This window comes from Planococcus citri, chromosome 4, assembly GCF_950023065.1.
Source record: "Planococcus citri chromosome 4, ihPlaCitr1.1, whole genome shotgun sequence".
Classification (NCBI taxonomy): domain Eukaryota; kingdom Metazoa; phylum Arthropoda; class Insecta; order Hemiptera; family Pseudococcidae; genus Planococcus; species Planococcus citri.
In genome coordinates this window covers 62,571,061-62,594,537 of record NC_088680.1, presented here as the reverse complement: position 1 = coordinate 62,594,537, position 23,477 = coordinate 62,571,061, and the positions used below count along the sequence as shown (strand labels likewise).

General features: G+C 35.0%; 1 protein-coding gene across 3 annotated transcripts in view; it reads right to left on the bottom strand.

Moving 5' to 3' along the window:
* LOC135845371 (uncharacterized) overlaps positions 1 to 23,477 on the bottom strand; it is a 160,438-nt gene that overhangs the window by 31,777 nt on the left and 105,184 nt on the right. The window contains exon 1 of one of the 3 annotated variants that reach the window (XM_065363874.1): positions 3,082 to 3,284. The exons of the other annotated variants lie outside the window; for them this stretch is intronic. The gene's annotated coding sequence lies outside the window, so the exon portion shown is untranslated. Of the gene's footprint in view, positions 1 to 3,081; positions 3,285 to 23,477 lie in introns of those variants that run through there. 3 annotated transcript variants of the gene reach the window in all.

The window sequence follows — 23,477 nt, the reverse complement described above, 5'->3', positions numbered from 1 at the left end:
CAAATTCCCCTCCTCAATCGTTAATGAAGAATTACTTCTCGAGATTACTTCACTTATTTTACAGCTCTTTTCTGCTGTAGGTATTCTAAAAATTTCCTGCGTTTCAGGAATGAAATTTTTAAATTTGTTTGCAAAATAAACACAAAGTATTCCAGTAGAAATACACGTAGGTAATTTTACAAGGAAGTATCCCAATGGGCACAAACATTTCGAACTGGACAAAGGGGAATCGATAAAGGACTCTAAAATTCATCTTCAGAAAGAATTACAGGGGCTGAAATTTGCTTTTCAATTTTTGGAAAATTCAAAAAAAATTCAAAGGGCCAAAATTGAAAAAAAAATCAAAAGTTTACCAAATAGACACAGAAAGCTTAAATTTGACGTGTAGGTACCTTATTTTTTACTTCTCGAGTCGATTGGAAATGGTTTCAAACCGTTCTGTAGCCTTTACCGGATTTTGATTTTTCCATTTTTTTTTTTTTTTTTTTTTTTTTCATAAATATATAACCGCTGGAGAAAATTTTGGACTTGAACAAATAAACATGACACAAAGAAGATTATGAAAATACGTGCTTGAATTAATCAAAAGTGTAACAATAGTAAATTCAAATTTATAAGTACTAAATTTCATTTTTACCCTACTTCTCTACAGCATTTTTTTCAAAAACTGGAGAATTCAAAAATCCGCTGGAGGCTCCAGAACGGTTCAAAACCATTGCCAATCGATCTCGAGAGGTCAATTCAGCTTTCTTGGTCAATTTTTAGATTTCCCTCATTTTTTGGGCCAAATTTAAATTTTCAAAAATTCACCAAAAAATGAAAAAATGAATTTCAATTCTTGAAATTTTGGCTAGTGATGTATTTTGTATACCTACCTCTTCGTTTTCTCTTTGTTTTTGTCCAGTTCAAAAATATTTCTGTGTAGTTTTCGATACTTCCCTTGTTAGGTAGGTATTTTCAAATTTGCAAATTTTCAAACCAACTGGTACATTTCTAAAATCCTAGTCTCAAATTTTGATGGCAGTGGTTTAAGCTGACTCAAAATCTCAAATAGGTAGTAGCCTACAAATTGGATATACTTGAACACTTTTTTCTGAAGCAGGTTGGGTAGTAATTAAAACGAAAAAAACTAAATGCCACGATTTTTTTTTTGGAAATTCCTTCTTTTTTTAAAGAGATTATAGTTATTATCTTTGTTCCAGGGGTACCTTTTGGGCTAAAATTTAATCTAGGTGACTTTCAATCTAAATTGAAAATTTCTGTAAAATTTGGTCAGCACTTTCAATTTTTATTTCTTTTTATTATTTTTAGGTAGGCAGTTTAATTTATTTTAATCCTTACTTATAGTCCCTTCAAAATTAATGCTATTATTTTTTTTTTTTAGGTACTAAAACCATATTCTAAGATTTATTTTTACAGTCAAAAAAAGGTTTGAAATTTCTCCCTCGTCCCTCCTCATTATTGGCTACTGTCGTTCTCTTTTCTCTCAATCAAAATTACTTGGCTAAATTGATACGACTTTTTCTCCTAAAAAATTCAACATCACCACTTAGGTACAATGATTCTCAAGCAATTCGAATTCATGAATTGATATAGGCAGTTCTCCTTTATTCACATTTCACCTAATGTATAAAAATCTACATTTATACTTACATTCAAAGATGAATCAATTGATTCGTATCCAATTACCAATCGTTTCACAATCAAAACCAACCAATTCCTATTTCCAATTCACGACCATAATACATATTAGTTTTCATGTATCTATTTAACCCTTCCACTAACTCAATTATTTCTAAAATAATAGGTACCTATACAACAACCTCAACAACTATAGTGGTATTCGAAAATGAAAACATAACCTAATGATAACGAGCCGAATATAAGACTCTCCGTCCATACTAAACACATTATAGTAGTATACGAGAGTCAAGTCTATAGGTTCATCATAGACATACATATACAAGTACACAACTATACGATGGCCCAATCACCTATAGAGAATCTTTTCATTCGATATACGAGTACAACACTTGTCAAGACCTCTTTACTTTTTGACACTTTAACCTAAATAAAAATAAACGGCGAATAATTCACGTTCTTCCTTCGATTCATTCATTCAAATAATAATCAACTGCGAGCCAATAACAACGTTTACTTTCTATCAATAAAACATACACCAAGACTCACTCCATCCTCATCTTCAAAAAAAAAAACTCACTTATTACACTCTTTTACTTACAATCAATAATGCTCTTTAGTAGGTAGGTAGGTAGGTAGATTCTTTTTAACATAAGTATACAGAATCGAATGATAAGAATACTAATACTAGATACTTTAGGCAGTTACAATCTGTCAAAAGCACAAAACAAGCAGCATATTTTCACTTCCACTCAGCACCATACCTTCTCTCTAGTCTCTCTAGACCATTTGTAAAATGAAAAATTTGCAATTTATCAGTTCGCGGTATAAATATGGTAAACGTGAATGTGCAACGAAAGTATACTCCTTAAACGACAACACACAATATAGGTACTTTTTAAAAAAAATATAAAAAACGACGCCCATATTTTTTTTTTCATTTTAATGGCTTCAAATAGGTAGTAGGTACTATAGAACCGCAGCAGAGAAGCAAACATTGGAGTCGAGATAAGGAAATAAATAAACCATTAGAATGTAAACGTCGCTCTAATGTACAACTTTCCTCTTCGGTTTCTACTTTGTTCTAGCATTGTTAACAAACAAACCGGTACTTAAAAGCCAAATTAACCGATTTAACAATTAGAAGCGTACGTGCTGCTCAAACCTATGGCTACATAAGCCGGCTACCCAGCTACATATTTTATACAATTTCCACGCCGAGTAATTAGAAAATGAGTTATACGAGGTCTGCAATACCACAATAATATATACACGTGTCTGTGCACAGAAGGACGAGGTAGGCTATAATGTCACTGTTGTGTGTGGAAATCACATCGCGAAGAGCATTTAAAAGCAATTAGTACGTATTAAGCGTACCATCGAAGATCATCTAGATCCTGAAGATAGGGTCAAGGTCGCCGAATTAAAATACCTACATACCTGATCGATTTCAATTCCAAAAAAAATCCCAAATTAATAGAGCAGATCAGTGGAAATAATCACAACACTATGCACCATCGTCATCGATCACGATCACAACACCATCATCATCATCATCGCACTAGAACCAACACCAATTTCAAAAAAAAAGGACTCCCGAAGACGTCAGTCGATCGCACATTACCACATCGCGAACACTTTCATAACTGAGTCACTCGGCAATTGTCACGATCACGTGAAGAAAGTTCAACTGCACGTCGATGACGACCATAGGAGGAGGAGGATGGTGGATTTGAAAAACGATGACCGGTTATCACTCATCAATGAATCAAAGTCTATGGCCGGTGATTATGGTATAGGTATGGATGTGTACATAGAAACCAAGGTTCGCTCGCTACCGAAGAACGCGCCCGGCTCGTTCGCGTGCTTTCTCTTCTATGTCTTAGCTATAAGACTATTCGTAGGTATAGTGATGAGGTATCTCTAGAGGCATTCGATGGCATACCATAGACCATAGGCGATGCATATATGTATAATTGATAATGACTATATAGAAGAGCAGCCGCCGGAGATAACGTTAATACTAATAAGCAAGGTGCGTAAAAGGGCAAACAATAGATTTCTCTTTCGATGAGGATGTCCTACGGACAAATTATATGTACCTATGAGTAGACAAGTCGAGTGGAAAGCGCAAAAGCGACCATTTTACACTTATGCCAATAGCTTAGTTAGTCGATATCGCCGCCCGAAAGCATAATCGATGAGCACATTTTCAATACCTCTCACACAGGCAGGTATTGTTCGAAACGATACGCTGGATTTTACACATTCTAGCAAAAAATAACAAAAACGAAAAAAAATACGAGTAAATAAATATAAAAATAGTAGAAAAAATACTATGTAAGGCGATCACATCACAGTCCAATAATCGCCGATGGAATTTCAATTTCACCGTGCTCCATTCATCTCACATCATCATCATCATCATCATCATTTTGCAACTTCCATAAGTACCTATATATTTCATGGGTCCTACGATATCGAGAGTGGGTCTGGGTACCTTACTCGATTCGATATGCGTGTTTTTCAACGTCTTATAAGAGTATTCTTGTGCAGGTATAACTTGTACTATCTTCTAGACTGGGCTATGGGCTGTGGATGGGCACTGGGCATCGATAGTACTATACTATTGTGTATAAGAAGGTGTACAGGTAGGTTAGGTAAGGTGAGGTAAGGTAGGGTACACAGGTGATACGATGATGGTAATAACTGATGCGCGAAAATCGTCTTTAGCACGTTGCCCACTAGCCACTAGCCACAAGACTCTTCTATTCTGATCTGCTCCATTCAACATCACAATGTTCGAGGCAAGGACGCTCATCGTCGAACGTTATGGTTTTCCAAATGAATTGTTTTCGCAGGTGTATAGTACCTGGCCTGTGATACGATGGATGAAACCGAGTGGACTCGTAGTCGCGTAGTTATAGTTTATAACACAGTTTATTATTATTATCATCGATTCGAGACGAGTGATTGAATGTTTAAGATCGTGGTCGGTAATTATATTATTTTATCGACTATTGATGAATAGAAACTTGGGTGATGATAAAATGATTTTTTAAATAGTGTTCAATGTTCATGCCTGAAGAGAAGAGAGGTAAATTAGATCGGTATCACAGTGAGTAGAAACGTTTTTGAACTGAACAGAATAGGTACTCGTGGCTATGAATAAAATTGAAAGAAAATAAGATCAAATTTCAAGGGCTTAATTTCACTTTTCAATTTCTAAAAAAGTCACTAATATTCACCAGAAGTCACCAGGTGTACAAAATAAAATCGCTCAAATATGGGAAATGCTTGGTGAATCAGTCACCCAAAAAGTCACCTGGATATGAAATATAATTTTTCTATGTTCTGGTGAATCCTGGTGACTTCTGGTGAATCAGTCACCAAGATTCACCAGAAGTCACCAGGTGTGAAAAATCGCTCAAATGTAGCATCTGCTTCGTGAATCTGTCACCAATATTCAGCAGAAGTCACCAGGTGTACAAAATTGCTCAAAGATGGCCACCTCTTGGTGAAACAGTTACCCAAAAGTCAACAGGGGATAAAAAATGACTTTTCTATATCCTGGTGATCCTGGTGACATCTGGTGAATTAGTCACCAAGATTCACCAGAAGTCACCAGGTGAACAAAATCACTCAAATATGGCCACCTCTTGGTGAATCAGTTACACAAAAGTCCCCAGGCGATAAAAAATGACTCTCCTGTGTCCTGTTGAATCCTGGTGACTTCTGGTGAATCAGTCACTAAGATTCACCAGAAGTCACCAGGTGTACAAATCGCTCAAATGTAGACACTGTTCGGTGTATCTGTCACCAAAAAGTCACCTGGATATGAAATATAGTTTTTCTATGTTCTGGTGAATCTGGGTGACATCTGGCGAATCAATCACCAAGATTCACCAGAAATCACCAGTGGTGAAAAATCGCTCAAATGTGGTCACTGCTAGTGCTAGGTGAATCTGTCACCCAAAAGTCAGCAGGGGATAAAAAATGACTTTTCTATATTCTGGTGATCCTGGTGACATCTGGTGAATCAGTCACCAAGATTTGCCAGAAGTCACAAGGTATATAAAATTGCTCAAATGAGGTCACTTCTTGGTGAATCTATCACCCAAAAGTCACTGGGGGATGAAAGAAGACTTCTCTATGTTCTGGTGAATGCTGGTGACTTCTGGGGAATTAGTCACCAAGATTCACCAGAAGTCATCAGATAAAATCGTTCAAATATGGCCGCTGCTTGGTAAATCAGTCACCTGAAAGTCACCAGGAGCTAAAAATGACTTTTCTACATTCTGATGATCCTGGTGACATTTGGTGAATTAGTCACCAAGATTCACCAGAAGTCACCAGGTGTACAAAATCGCTCAAATGTGGTTACTGCTTGGTGAATCTGTCACCCAAAAGTCAGCAGGAGATAAAAAGCGACTTTTCTATATTCTGGTGATCCTGGTGGTCACCAAGATTCACCAGAAGTCACCAGGTGTATAAGATCGCTCAAATATGGTCAATGCTAGGTGAATCAGTTGGGGGATAAAAAATGACTTTCCTGTGTCCAGGTGGATCATGGTGACTTCTGGTGAATCAGTCACTAAGATTCACCAGAAGTCGTCAGGTGTATAAAATCGTTCAAATATGGTCGCTGCTTGGTCAATCAGTAACCCAGAAGTCACCATGGGATAAAAAATGACTTTTCTATGTTCTGATGATCCTGGTGACATCTGGTGAATTAGTCATCAAGATTCACCCGAAGTCACCAGGTGTATAAAATCGCTCAAATACAGTCACTGCTAGGTGAATCAGTTACCCAAAAGTCTCCAGAGGATAAAAAATGACTTTTCTGTGTCCTGGTGAATCCTGGTGACTTCTGGTGAATCAGTCTCCAAGATTCACCAGAAGGCACCAGTGGTGCAAAATCGCTTGAATATGGCCACTGCTTGTCCAATCTGTCACCAAAAAATCACTAAGGGATGAAAAAAGACTTTTCTATATTCTGTTGAATCCTGGTGTCTTCCTGTGAATCACACCAATATTCACCATAAGTCACCAGGCATACAAAATTGCTCAAACAGGGCCTTTTCTTGGTGAATCTGACACCCAAAATACACCGGGGGATAAAAACGAACTTTTCTGTGTTCTGGTGAATCTGGGTAACTTCTGGTGAATCAGTCACCAAGATTCTCCAAAAGTCACCCGTGGTGAAAAATTGCTTGAATATGGCCACAGCTTGGCCAATCTGTCACCCAAAAGTAACCAGGGGATAGAAAAGGACTTTTCTATATTCTGGTAAATTCTGGTGACTTCTGGTTAATCAGTCTCCATGATTCACCAAAAGGCACCAGTGGTGCAAAATCGCTTGAATATGGCCACTGCTTGTCCAATCTGTCACCAAAAAATCACTAGGGGATGAAAAAAGACTTTCCTATATTCTGGTGAATCTTGGTGTCTTCCTATGAATCACACCAATATTCACCAGAAGTCACCAGGCATACAAAATTGCTCAAACAGGGCCACTTCTTGGTGAATCTGACACCCAAAATACACTGGGTGATAAAAATTAACTTTTCTGTGTCCTGGTGAATCCGGGTGACTCCTGCTGAATCAGTCTGCAAGATTCACCAGAAGGCACCAGTGGTGCATAATCGCTTGAATATGGCCACTGCTTGTCCAATCTGTCACCAAAAAATCACTAGGGGATGAAAAAAGACTTTTCTATATTCTGGTGAATCCTGGTGTCTTCTGGTGAATCACACCAAGATTCACCAGAAGTCACCAGGTATACAAAATTGCTCAAATATGGTCACTTCATGGTGAATTTGACACCCAAAAGTCACCAGGGGATAAAAAATGACTTTTCTGTGTTCAGGTGAATCCGGGTGACTCCTGCTGAATCAGTCTCCAAGATTCACCAGAAGGCACCAGTGGTGCAAAACCGCTAAAATGTGGTCACTGCTAGGTGAATCTGTCACCCAAAAGTCAGCAGGAGATAAAAAATGACTTTTATATCTTCTGGTGATCTTGGTGACATCTGGTGAATTAGTCACCAAGATTCACCAGAACTCACCAGGAATAAAAAAATAGCTAAAGCGTGGTCACTGCTCGGTGAATCTGTCACCAAAATGTCACAGTGGATGAAAGAAGATTTTTCTATGTTCTGGTGAATCCTGGTGACTTCTGGTGAGTCACTACCACAATTCACCAGAAAAGCTGCTATAAATATTATGGAAAATAAAATTCCTGGACAAGAGTCCAAATAGCTTTTGAATTTTTGAGTCAATTTTTAATCTCTTTGGCGTGAGTTCAAAATTGGAGAATTTTTCAAATAATCAAAAAATTAAAAAAACGGTTCAATTTGTTGTAAAGGGTATTCCCGGATAAGATAGGTGAAATGCCCCTGTCCATGGATTTTTGAAATTTTGATGAAACATTGTTGGGTGCCTATAAAAACAATGTTGGAGCCAAAAAAAATTCCTCCACCCCACCCCCTTGCCCCCCTAGGGCCAAAAAACGCGTTTTTCGGGAAAAAAAATCATGCTTCAACGAGTTTTGAATAAAAATTTTTGAATTCACCCAAAATGTGTACAGGAAACATGGGCCTATCCACATGAATTTTTTCGAAATTTTTCGGCCCCCCGGGGGGGGAGTTATTGACAAAAGAAAATTTGAAATCGCCGTATCTCCGAACCTAATTCTTGCACACAAAATTTTTTTTCTTTCAAAAATATGTCTGCATGAGTACTATAATTGGTATTTTTTTCAAATTTTTTCTCCAGGTGGGTCATCTTCAAAAATTCAAAAAACACTCAAAAATGCATTTTTTGTGTCACGGAACCACCAAAAAAAGCGATATTGCCAGTGATATAATTCTGAAATTTTGCATGCGGACCTCCAAAAACAATATAAAACCAACCAACTTTTTGAAAACTTGATTTTGGGGCCATAGGCACCCCCTCCCCCAATTTTGGGGCGAAAGAAGATCGACAATATGGGTATCGTTTTCATATGAATCGAACTCGCTGAACACGAATATGAAGTTAGATTTGCAGTTGGACCCTCCTAAAGGTCACATTGGGGAGGGGGTTGCCCAAAAATTAGACATTTTGTGAAATATGCTTCAGTATAGCGCTACTCGTATTTACGCCATGATCAGTTGCATGGCATAAAGTGGTATGATGAAGCATGTGTCACAAATAATTAAATTTTTAAGGAAACCAACGTCTCGAATGTGGCCTTTCAACGGGTTCAATTGTAAGAAATATACCTATATTGAAAAATATCATTCCCAAAACTGAAGAAATATTTTGGAACGCACGTGGTGTTGATTTTATATTGCTACAAATTTCCTAAATTTAATATTGGCATCACTGCGTTCCAAAGTATTTCCTCAGTTTCAGGAATGATGTCTTTCAATATTTCGTCGTCATTAACGCGAAACATTTGCTATCTAATAAAAAATTTGCAAAAGATCAACTGACCCCAAAAATAAACGATTTGAAATTTTTCAATCGCTCAAAAGAACGTTAAAAAAGGTCTTGCATTTTGACGGCAATACCATAGATCAACGCAGAATCTCAAATGCTTTCATTTGGGACTGGGCTATTTTTTTGAAATCAAATTGAGTACCTAGGGGCTGCAGCAAAAAAACACGATTTTTTCGAAAATGCCCCATCTTTGAGGGCCCATATCTTCTTTTTAGGATACCTTTCAACTCAAAATGACAATTTCTGCTAAATTTGGTAAAAATCCACCTTTTTTTTGAAACACGTTTTCACGAAATGTCCAATTTTTGGGCAACGCCCTCCCCAATGTGACCTTTAGGAGGGTCCAACTGCAAATCTAACTTCATATTCGTGTTCAGCGAGTTCGATTCATATGAAAACGATACCCATATTGTCGATCTTCTTTCGCCCCAAAATTGGGGGAGGGGGTGCCTATGGCCCCAAAATCAAGTTTTCAAAAAGTTGGTTGGTTTTATATTGTTTTTGGAGGTCCGCATGCAAAATTTCAGAATTATATCACTGGCAATATCGCTTTTTTTGGTGGTTCCGTGACACAAAAAATGCATTTTTGAGTGTTTTTTGAATTTTTGAAGATGACCCACCTGGAGAAAAAATTTGAAAAAAATACCAATTATAGTACTCATGCAGACATATTTTTGAAAGAAAAAAAATTTTGTGTGCAAGAATTAGGTTCGGAGATACGGCGATTTCAAATTTTCTTTTGTCAATAACTCCCCCCCCGGGGGGCCGAAAAATTTCGAAAAAATTCATGTGGATAGGCCCATGTTTCCTGTACACATTTTGGGTGAATTCAAAAATTTTTATTCAAAACTCGTTGAAGCATGATTTTTTTTCCCGAAAAACGCGTTTTTTGGCCCTAGGGGGGCAAGGGGGTGGGGTGGAGGAATTTTTTTTGGCTCCAACATTGTTTTTATAGGCACCCAACAATGTTTCATCAAAATTTCAAAAATCCATGGACAGGGGCATTTCACCTATCTTATCCGGGAATACCCTTAGTCCTGCGATTCTAATTACACCTCTTCTTAAAGAGATGACCACTAATTTATCATGTTTTTAAGGAGAGAACCATCATTTTGAGAACTCTTGAATTGGAAAAAAATTAACTTTGAGCTTTTGACAGGATTCCGGATCTCAAATTAGAATATTTTTCAAGTTTCAAAGTTTTAAATAAGCTTTTGCCAAAGAGATTAAGCACTGACCTGACCTGAAAATTATAATTCTTTTGACAGACTACTTGTTGAGGTCAATTGGCCCTTATTTTATGTTTGGCTGCATAAGATTATCATCCAAATTGGCAAACGTTCAATATGTTTCCACAAAATATTATAAGCTTATGCCCCCTCTTTAAAAAACAAAAAAAAAAAAACATTATTGATCCATTTTGAAGCCTTTAGCAAGTTTTCAATATTTTTCGAAAATTTCCAATCATTCTAAAAAAGTGATTAAGATGGCTCTTCGGGAGTTTTTCTAATCATCCTGGAACTCCCAGTGAAGTTTTGAGAAAAATTGGATCGAAAATATCACAAGAGAGATGAATCTGAGTTCATGGGGATTGAGTTTCATTTTGACCCCTTTTGTGGTAATTCTTCTTTAACTGGCCAGTCCAAAAATATCAATCGACTTGGAAGATAAAAAAAAAGAACAAATTTTCCACACAAAATTTTAAAAGAATTTTTTACTTCTTCTGCAGCGGTTTCAAAAGTGCCAGTATAGCAAATTTTTTTTTTTCGAACCAGGTACTTGAAGTTCAAATAAGATTGGCATTAAAACCAATAAGAATGCTGAATAATGGGGCGGAGGCGGGGGGGGGGGGTCAAAATAAACTTCAATCGCAAAATATGTACAACACGATCAAAAAAGAAACCGACATCGAGATCGACACAGTGATGTTAGATCAAAGACACGACCGGGTGGTCTTGTTCATTGGTTTAATGGAGCTAAGAGCTAACATAAACGACGATTTCTATACGCGATCAAAAAATTACACGACGACCATCAAAAAAATATATATCCGAGTAAGATTCGAGACAATCCAGCATCATCTACTAGCTAACATCTATCCATCCACAAAAAAAATAATTCTTACGGTATTACAATTGCACTTCCTATCGCATGTTTCTTCTTTCTTACACTCTAACACGATGAGGATGATCGTAGTAGTATGACCATTGACCACACGCAGACCAATTCACATGAAAATTACAATGAACAACATTTTATACATAACAGGCTCACAGTCGACGACGCAATATTTAAGACCTGGAGAGGTACCTCCATCTCATCTCTATATACCTAGGTACTTATAGATGGTAGAGAGAGATATGGGGTATAAGGTGGGTTTTCTCTCTCTCTATCTTTTTCTTTTCAGTCAACATCGATATCCGAGGGAAATATTCTCGCGATATAAAACGATTTAATTACTTAGACAAAGCACGTCTCACCGTCTAAGCCGGCCAACAAGATGGGGAATACAGTTCTCAGTTTCAAACAACATTCGCCATAGAGTGAAATTACTAAAGCGTAATGAAAGTGGTATCCACCAGCAGTCCAGCACCAGTACTCGTATATGAAGATGATAACCGTCAGTGACCTTGAAATTTGCCCAAGGATATAGATTTCTTACGATAAGTCCCCCCGAATCGAACCGAGAACCGAACCCGTTACACTATGACGTATTATGCTGGATCGGGAATGTAAATTGATTTATATCCGGCGGCCATCGGATTGGCCATTGACAATCCGCCGATTGAACCGTTTGAACTTTCAAACTGCACAGTATATCTACTGCAGGTCCAGCTACACCTATCCTAGGTCTCTTATAATAATTCTTAACGAAAAATTTATACAAGTATTGCGTCGCTATGGCTGGAATTAATTTAACCTATAATTACATATTAGGAAAGCTATAACGGTGGTTTCTATATAATACGAGTATCCACCTATAGCATAATATACGAGTTGTGTGCAGTTTTTTTTTCTTTTTTTTAAAAATATGTGTACACATATTAGATACATATAAAAAAAGCCTTCCGGGCTAGAACCGGTTAAAAAACAATTCTCAATATTTAACCGCTTTCCAGGCTAAGAAATGAAACTTTCATCATACGCGATTCAAACGTGTCACGCGTCAAGCAGTCTCATAAAGCTCGATTTATCGAAATTTTCCTCCAGAAACTTGATTTACCTACTCAGCTGGCTCGATCGTTTTGATCTGACCGAATACAAGAAACTGACTCGTGAAATTTTTTATTTTTATTAATTTTTATACGTTCGTGTGGTTTTTTTTTTTAAAGCATCGTTTTCATCATCGTCTCATCTTCGATGAGTGAGTAGGTAATGCAATCAAAGTTTTATTAAGAAAATGTGCAGCATCGTGATGCGTGCGCATAGATATGCTTAATTTACTTAGTATATAGGTACACTGATCTATTGTTGCGGGTAATTGCACTTTCGGAAGGAATAAAATAAGTATAAAGTTAAAATGTTGAAATTACTCGGTGGTCGGAACGTGTAATTTGCCCGAAAGGTAACTTTGCTGGTACCTATGTTGGTAATTTCGTAATTTTACAGGTACTCGTAGGCATATATAATACCAAGAGTCATTACGTCATAAAAGATCGAATATCTATTATCTTCGTGTTTTGCGGTAAAATCACGTAAAATATACTGTACTCGTACAGTCTGAATGTGAATAAATGTGAGAATGAATGTTAAGATCTGCATTAGGGATCTTCTTTCGTTGTGGATTATTCGATATATTGTAGTAAGTACTTTTTTTTTTTCAAAATCAAAAAACATTATTGTTACAGAAAATGTTGAAAATGACTTTAGAATTTAAAACACTCAAATTCCTTTTTAAAAAATTAAAAATTAATTTATCAAAACAAATTTTTCAAAATTTGAACTCTTGTTGAGGAGGGAGGCTTACAAGGGAACCTCTTGAGGTGTCACATTCCGATTTGAACGGGACCACGATTTTTGGAAAGAGAATAGTCTAAAACCCCCAAAACCAAATTTTCAGCTGCCCAAGTTCATTTTTCGATTTTCGGGGAATTTTTGAAAATTCAAAATTGACTGTTTTTGGGAATTTATGCTTTTATTAAAAAAGTACGTACTTGATGAGTAAAAATGGTCTAAATAAGTCCCAAAACTAATAATAATTACCCAAATCCAAATTTTACCATTTCCAGCCATTCTGGAGCCTCCAGCGCGATTTTTTCAATTTCTCCAGAATTTTGAATTTGCTCCAGAAGGCGTGAATATGAAGTTGGGCAGCTAAAAATCGAGTTGTATATTACACTCGACCTGTTTAACGATCGAGTTTATCCACATTTGAGCCGATTTTGGGAGTGACACCTCAAGAGTGGTTTTTTGACCAGCTTTTTTCAAAATTAAAAAATCCAAAAAATCAAAAGATAACCGTTTGTGAGGAAATTTTTGAAATTTGTACGAATCGCTGTATTTCTTCAAGAACTAACTCCCGGGGGGCAAATTCTACCATTTCCAGCCGTTTTGGAGCGAGAGAGTGACACCTCAAAAAACCACTCTTGAGGTGTCACTCTCAAAAATAGCTCAAATGTAGATAAACTCATTAAACAAGTCGAGTGTAATGTGCAACTCGATTTTTAGCTGCCCAACTGCATATTCACGCATTTTGGAGCAAATTCAAAATTCTGGAGAAATTGTAAAATTGCGCTGGAGGCTCCAGAATGGCGGGCAATTGTGAAATTTGGATTTGGGAGGTTAGTTTTGGACAAAATACAGCGATTCGCGTGAATTTCGAAAATTTCCACATAAACGGAAACTTTTGATTTTTTGGATTTTCCAATTTTTAAAAAAGCTGGTCAAAAAACCACTTTTGAGGTGTCACTCTCAAAATCGACTCAAATGTAGATAAACTCGTTAAACAGGTCGAGTGTAATACACAACTCGATTTTTAACTGCCCAACTTCATATTCACGCCTTCTGGAGCAAATTCAAAATTCTGGAGAAATTGGAAATCACGCTAGAGGCTCCAAATTGGCTGAAAATGGTGAAATTTGGATTTGGGTAATTATTATTATTTTGGGACTTATTTTGACCATTTTTACTGATCAAGTACGTACTTTAAAAAAGCATAAATTCCCAAAAACCATGTCAATTTTGAATTTTCAAAAATTCGCCAAAAATCGAAAAATGAGCTTAGGCAGCTGAAAATTTGGTTTTGGGGGTTTTAGACTAGTCTCTTTCCAAAAATCGTGGTCCCGTTCAAATCGGAGTGTGACACCTCTCTGCTTATACCTATATAGATAGGTAGAAAATTCGACAATTATTTTTCCAAATCATCAGAAAATTCACTCAAAAGTCGGAGGCAAACGGTTTAAAAATGTATTTCAGAATGAGCTTCAATTTTTCCTAAATCTACCGTTTAAAAGTTGGCTCCAAATTTTTGAAAAAAAAACTCAAATCTGAATAATAAAGTTTTCAGATAATGGTTGAAATTAATCGAAAATCTGTCAAATAATTCTCAGAATCGTTTGAAACTTCATTCAAAATTGTCAGAAAAATTTGAGAAATTGGGCAAAAAAGTCTTTCTAAATTGATTGCGGAAAATTTCCTTCGAGTTTTTCAACATTGGTCATCTGGAAATTAGTTCAAATAGTCAAAATCTACTTAACGTAGGAAAATCCACACGAAATTTTGAAAGTTCTGCTCAAGTTTGTAGAAAATTTATCAATAATTAATTTCCCAAAATCAGGTGAAAATGTAGGCTGTACTCGAAATTGAACAGAAATAGGTAGGTTTTTTAAAAAATCGATTCGAGAACAAGCTCCAAAGTCCAAATCATATTGAATCGATTTTCGGAAAATTCGTTCCAAAAATCGAAAGAAATAACTCAAATTTGAGTACAAAACACTTGAAAAACGGTCTTCTGAAATTAATCGACGATTCGTGTGAAAATTCATTCAAAATCGAAGAAAAAATCCAAAAATCCATTTCACACGAACAGAAAAGAAAATTGATTTTTTTTTGATTTGGTTATACAAGAAAACTAATTAAAAAATTTTCAGCATTGATCGTCGGTAAATTTGCATCAGTGTGAAAGAAATATTCTGGAATCGACTAAAAATGTGCACAAAATTTACAAATCGTTCAAAAATTTTAATAATTTTTCTTCAATTATTGGAAAATTTGCAAAATAATTTCTCAAAATTCATGAAAAATTGAAGAAATATGTACTTCAAGTCCGAGTAAAAAATATTAGGTACTTACTCGTATTTTTTTAAATTTTAAATTGAAAAACCTTCCAAAAAATCGTAAAAATAAAAGTTCCAAATCAAAAATTCCATATCACAAAAAAATTAGGTAATTTCTTTCAACTTTCAGTGAATTTTCTGACGATTTTGAAAATTCCTGAACGAATTTTCTGATAATTTGAGCGAGGATTATCGAAATAATTTCCGAAACATTTTTTAAAATTCTGAGCAGATTTTTACCTACCTATAAACTTTGAAAATTCCCCAAAAATGTTGAGAACTTTACTTAAATTAAAGAAAAATTTTCCAAAAATTTGTCTCAAAATTCGTTTAAAATTGAAGAAATATTCAACTCGGAGTAAAAATAATACACGTATTTAAATTGAAAAACCTTCCAAAAAATGGTAAGAAACCCCAAACTAAAAATTCTAAATCGCACAAAAATTAATTTCTTTCAACTTTCACTGAATTTTTTGGCGATTTTGAAAATTTCTGAACGAATTTTCTGATAATTTGAGAAGGTTTATCACACAGATCTTTAAAAATTCTAAGTAAATTTTCACCTGATTTTGAAATAGGTACATAATTAGGTACCTATTTCTTTCATAATTGAATGATTAGCAACTTGGCAGAAAAAATGATACGAATTCGAGTAAAAAAACTCCTACGAGTAGAAAAATAATGTTCTGGAATCCGCCTGAAAATTTTCTCAAAATTTAAGGAAAAATCTGAAGCAATTTTATTTCGAACGAGGTGGAAATGGTTTTTTAAATTCTTCTTTTACTACGAAATATTCGCTTTCAATAACTTTGATCGTCTGAAAATTTGCTCAAATATGAAAGGAATATCTTCGAAAAATTGATTTATAAAGTCAGTATTAGACTGTGATGGAGATTTACAGACAATATGGGAGGTGAGGGTGGGGTTCGTATTACGATGGAAAACTTCTTATTTTAAAAGGCTGAATTAAAGTGTGACGGAGATCCAGTGACAATATGGAAGATTTGGAGGGGAGGGGGGTAAATATGCCAATTCTTGAGAAAACTGATGATTAAAATTGGATCAAATTCTGAGATTTTACTTCGTTGAAATCGTACAACGTGATTTTAACGCTTTTTGGAAGTTTTTTTTTTTTTTTTGGATATTTGACCCAAAAAAGCTCAATTATGAAAGTTACAGGAAAAATTAAATGAAAAATTATCGAACACTTGCCAGAGTGTTTGAAAAGTAATTTATTCAATTTATTAAAAAAAAAATAATATGCATAAACGCCCTTTTTAGGGGTGCCCAAAGTGGGAGGTTCTGAAAAAAAGGTTCAAAATTATACGAATGTAGAGAGAGCTTAAGTAAATTTTTTCAGTGGCGTAGCCAGGATTTTTTCAAGGAGGGGGCAAAACCAGATTTTTAGGCATGAAAAATCGAAATGAGGTGTAATTTTCTGGAAATCTATTGTAATGTGTGGTGATTTTACGAAAATGAAGGCAAAATTACTGCTCGAGCGCAGCGAGAGCGAAAATTTTCGGAAAAAATGGGTCCAAACAACGAAAAAACGTCCATTTTTGCATGTTTTCTTTCAAATTTTCACTCTCAAGGGGGGGCATGGCCCCCTTCGCCCCTCCCCTTGGCTACGCCACTGAATTTTTTCACCTAGATGCGTAACTGAAAATATATTTACTTCAAAACGTCACGTCGTTTGGCGCAAATCACAGATTTCTAGTTTTCCAGGGGTTCCCAAAATATCGATAAATTACGAAAAATTGAAAAATTGGATTTTGAGTACCAGAGCAAAGTGTTATTAAGCTCAAAATTTGATAGGATGGAAGTCTTTTGGATACTAGATATTAAACTGTAAAAATCGTTTTAACGGGGTTCAAAGGGGTAGGTTCAAAATGGTGATTCCGAAATTTTCCAAAATTGACCCCCCCCCACCAATTTTTTTCCTCTGAGGGTCGAAAACTGGAAAATCACCTCGCATAACGTTTATCGGGTTCAAACAGATATTTTACGCAAAAATGGTATTGAAAATAATACCCAGTGGTTCCAAAAATCCGTTTCCAATTCATCACTTTGGGAGCCTTTGGGGACCTGGAGTATAAAAAATGGCCATTTTGGGTTAACTAACCACGGATTCGTGTTTGGTAAAATTTTGTTTTTTTTTCAATTTTTGGCCCAAATTTGATTTTACGAATTTACGAAAAATCAAAAAATGCACTCGAGATTCTGAAATTTTGACTAGTTACGTAAACCATCTTCTTAAAATTGAAGCTACAGTCACAGTCCGCGAATAAGTATCCTGATTTTGTATAAATTTGCAAAAATGTCACCTCCATAAATGCCAGATACGCGATAACGGTACCTACGAATACATCATATACGTAATGATTGGCAATTCGAGTCGATAATATCGATAAATCGAACGCTTTTGAAATATTTAGCGCAAACGATATGCACAGTTATATTTATGGAAGCGAATACGATTTTTAATTGAGCACAGTATCGGTATCGGTAGCAGTAGCAGTATTACCTACGTATAGGTAATTTAAATACCAACTTATGAGGGTTTTGACAGTCACGATATGTACAATTGCGTTAATTGGTTCGGTACTTGGGTTCGAATTTAATTGTACACAGCACACCAAAGGAGAGAGAGACCTTATTGTGCATCGCTACCGTGCGTTAAAAAGGCGAAGAAAATCGGCCAACGTAACGTAAAAACGTTCGAATACCTTACACTGCATGCATGCGTGTATTATTGGAGACTTGAACGATGGTATAAGCGTTAAGTCGACGAAACTGTAAATTTACCATACGTTGGTACTCGTTTAGGGTTGTACGTTTATTGCGAATGAGTTGAGCATTTATAATTAAGACGTGAGGCGATGATGCATTTTAATGAAGAACTGGAACACCATTTTAGCGATTTGTTTTTGGCGCGTGATCGCGATAACGGAATCGTTTTTATTTACGATGGCGAATCGTTTAAACACATCATATATGAGGTGTCGACGTCGTGTGTTTAATTTATATATTGTACTCGAGCAGAAGACTCGGTTTTAAAAACAATAGCGATGAACGAATCATCGATCTCGGTCTCATCAGTTCCAGGTACATGTAGGATGAGAAATTTTTTCATTTAATAAGGCGACTAGTTTTCTAAATTGAAATTAACCGAGAATACCTACCTACCAAGCACACATAAGCTAATATTCCATTAACGAAATTAACCCACGAGTATGTGCAAGTTCACGAGGTCTTAGGTTTATAACCTTGGCGTATATTTTTTTTAATATGCAGATACAAACTTGCACATTAATCATATTTCTTCATCGTGTTTTTTTCATTCTCTCTTCTCTATTAACTTTGTATATAGTATAGTATAAGTGAAATAAACACGAGGGTAACACGCGTTCCGGTCTCAAGCTGATTGTGTGAGATGAAATAGTTTCATGATTTATCGAGAAAAAAAAACCTAACCGGTGAAAAGGCAGCTCAATGTAAGTGTAAGTGTAAATGTAAGCTTTGATTTATACCAATAACAACGCCGAAGTCGATTTCAAGTCACCTTGTGTTCTGTCTTGTCCATCAATGATTCATTATTGGCGTGTAGATGAGAAAGTTTTGTTATATCTTGGCTATTTTAGAGGATCGAAGAGAATGCTAGGTATGGAGAACCTGTTGTTTTCAAAATGGGAAGCTATATAGTAGATATTTTTTGTTCGGACTGCGATCTGGAAGGTGGCCAAAGAAGAGAGAGGTTTATTGAGATGCAATGCCATTGTCAAGGTATTCATTTTTAAGCAGTTTGTGTACCCTGAAGTATAGGCAGATTCAATGAGACCAGCTACGATGAAAGAATTCTTAATTTTTTTTTCTCTCTCCCTGAGACTATTCGTTATGATGATACTGAATAAATAAATGGGTAAACATAGAGTGCCAAAGTCAGATGGGAGCGATTAGGGGCCAATTATAATCTAACTTAAATGACAAAAAATTAATAAAATCCTCCCATATTGTCTCTGAATCTTCATCACACTCTAATTCAGCCATTTTAAGTAATTTTTCGAAGATATCCCTTTCATTACTTACCTATTTAAGTAAATTTTCAGACGATCAATGTTGAAAAATTTAAAGCAAATATTCCACAGTATAAATTTAGAAGAATTTGCAAAACCATTTTTATGTTCAAAGTTCAAATAAATGGAGTTTACTCAATTTTCAGATTTTTTTCTTCAATTTTGAGTAAATTTTCAGACGATTCTGAGAATTTTTTGACGTCCATTTTCTATCGATTCCAGAATATCAATTTTTCTGCTCGTGGGAGTCGAATTTGTATAATTTTTTTCTGCTTAGAATTTTGAAATGGTTCAGAAATCTTGATAATACTTTTCGAATTATTGGAAAATTTGTTCAGAAATTTTCAAATTTGCCAAAAAATTCGCTTAAAGTTGAAAAAAAATCACTCACGCATTCAGCGTGAGAAGACCGACTTTTCTAGAAATAAAAATTTTTTACGAACGAATTGATTCACTTTTTTTGAAACATTTGTACAGCAATTGATCTGTTTAGAATCGAATCGAATTGAATCTAATCATTTACGAACGAGTTGATCTATAGTTACTTAGTTACTAAACTATTCGCGAACGATTTGATTCGTATAAGTGACTCGTTCGCGAACGAATCGATTCGTATATAAGCGACTCGTTCGCGAATAAATCGATTTATTTACTCAATTTTTGATGAATCAATTCGTTCGCGAATGAGTCACTATTACTAATAGTGACTCATTCGGGAACGAATCGATTCATTTGCTCAATTTTTGGCGAATCATTCACGAACGAATTGAATTATTTTTTGTGACTCATTCGCGAACGAATCGATTCGTATAAGTGACTCGCTCGCGAACGAGTCGATTTATTTACTCATTTGTGATATTTTGATGAATCAATCACGAACGAATTGATTCGTATTAGTGAATCATTCGCGAACGAATCGATTCATTTGCTCAAGTTTTGGTGAATCATTCATGAACGAATTGAATAATTTTTTTGAATCATTCACGGACAAATTGATTCTTATAAGTGAATCATTCGCGAACGAATCGATTCATTTGCTCAGGTGAATCATTCACGAACGAATCGATTCGTATAAGTGACTCGTTCGCGAACGAATCGATTTGTATAAGTGACTTGTTTGCGAACGAATCGATTCGCGTATAAGTGACTCGTTCGCGAACGAATTGATTCGTATTAGTGACTCATTCGCGAACGAATCGATTCATTCGCTCAATTTTTGATGAATCATTCGCGAACGAATCGATTCATTTGCTCAATTTTTGGTGAGTCATTCATGAACGAATTGAATAATTTTTTTGAATCATTCGCGGACAAATTGTTTCTCATAAGTGAATCATTCGCGAACGAATCGATTCATTTGCTCAATTTTTGGTGAATCATTCACGAACAAATTGAATTAGTTTTTGTGAATCATTCGCGAACAAATTTATTTGTTTAAGTGACTCGTTCGCGAACGAATCGATTTATTTACTCAATTTTTGATGAATCATTCGCGAACGAATTGATTCGTATTTCGTATTAGTGACTCGTTCGCGAACGAATCGATTCATTTGCTCAATTTTTGGTGAGTCATTCATGAACGAATTGAATAACTTTTTTGAATCATTCGCGGACAAATTGATTCTTATAAGTGAATCATTCGCGAACGAATCGATTCATTTGCTCAATTTTTGGTGAATCATTCACGAACGAATTGAATTAGTTTTTGTGAATCATTCGCGAACTTAATTTATTCGTATAAGTGACTCATTCGCGAACGAATTGATTCGTATTAGTGACTCGTTCGCGAACCAATCGATTTGTATAAGTGACTCGTTCGCAAACGAATCAATTCGTATAAGTGACTCGTTTGCGAACGAATCGATTCGCGTATAAGTGACTCGTTCACGAACGAATCGATTTATTTACTCAATTTTTGATGAATCATTCGCGAACGAATTGATTCGTATTAGTGACTCATTCGCGAATGAATCGATTCATTTGCTCAATTTTTGGTGAATCATTCACAAACGAATTGAATTATTTTTTGTGAATCATTCGCAAACGAATTGATTCGTATAAGTGACTCGTTCGCGAACGAATCGATTTATTCACTCAATTTTTGATGAATCATTCGTGAACGAATTGATTCGTATTAGTGACTCATTTGCAAACGAATCGATTCATTTGCTCAATTTTTGATGAATCATTCGCGAACGAATCGATTCATTTGCTCAATTTTTGGCGAATCATTCACGAACGAATTGAATAATTTTTTGTGAATCATTCGCGAACGAATTGATTCATAGATATAGATTTTCAAAATATGCCTGCTGAATTTTCAGTAAAACTTGTTTTTTATTCAACACCTTAGCTCCTCAGTCCTCATTTTTTTTTTTTTTTTTTTAATGAGCAAAAAAGAAGAAGTAGGTAGTTACGATTTGTGGAGGATTTTTTAAATTTTAAAATAGATTTTCAGACAATTTGAAAACATTCTCCCCAATTCTTGGTAAATTTTCTGACGATTTTGGAAAATTATTGGCTGATTTTTCAATACCAATTTGACAAGAATTCTTTTATCCAGAAAATTTGAAAATTTTGAGTTTATAAGATATTCCTTAGCAAATTTCCAGGCGATCAATGTTGAAAAACTCATTCATAGCAAAAGAAGAATTTGCAGAACCATTTTCACGTTCGAAATGGAATTTTACTCAGTTTTCAGATTTTTTCTTCAATTATGAGTAAATTTTCAGACTATTATGATAATTTTTAGACGGACATTTTCTACTGAGCCCAGAACATCATTTTCTGCTCATGGAATAAGTCGAATTTGTATTATTTTTTTCTGCTCAGATTTTTTAAATGTTTCGAAATTTTCATAAGCTTTATCGAATTATTGGAAAGTTTATGTTCTGAAATTTACAAAATTGCCAGAAAGTTTGCTTACAAAGTTGAAAAAAAATATTTTCAATTTCTTACAAGTCGTAGAAAAATTTTTAATTCAAATTCTAAAAATACGAGTATATTATTTTCACTCGGATTTGAACAATATTTTTTCAATTTTTAACGAATTTTGAGGCAAATTTTTCAATAATTCGAGTATAATTTCCAAAACTTTTGGAGGATTTTCAAATTTTGGGCAATTATTTTAAAACCAAGTGAAAAACTATTTAAAAATGTTTCGAAAATTTCGATAATCCTTCTGAAATCAGTGAATAATTCGTTCATCAATTTTCAAAAATTTCAAAAATTTTACTCATTTGTTGTGTTTTTGAGAATCCTGGAGAATGCTGAGGCCTAAGGAGGTCAATTTTTAAGAATTTTAAAACATTTTCCCACGTTTTAAATAATTTCAATGTTTTTTTTTATTTTTATTTTTAATCACTCGTATTTTTATCCTTTCTCGAATTACTCTGCACCAAAAAAATGACGAGAATTAGAAATAGGAGGAGAAAAAACGACCAAAAAATAATCTGAGAACCGTGTAAAATGCCTCCAAATTAACTTCACACTCAATAATATCTTCTATCAATTAAAACGAAACGAAACCAATTTCGCACCAAACCTTCAACATTCCAACATTAGAAAAAAAAAAAAAACACATTAGGTTAATTTATACGAAAAAATTACGCTATCAATTTCCATACACGTGATTAATATCGCCACATTTTTTAACATTTATATACGTTGACATTAAAAACATCAGCTGGCCAGGTAAAAATATGGTCATTAGTCCGTATAGACGAAAGTTTTTCCACATATCATACGAGCACAAGTTTATCATAAAACATCTCCAGCAGCGTGCCGCGGTAAGCTAATGAAAGGTATCTATTAAATTATTCCTCTACCTATAAAAAATGTACTCGATCGTATTTCCTCATCGTACATCCAAACCAGTTCTTTTCTCGAAATTCATAATCGGACGTTTAATTAAACGTATTTTAGGAAATTATATATATAAAAAAAAAACATACACACACATACGATTTAAACGATGGTACCGTACGCGAATTAATAACTTTCTC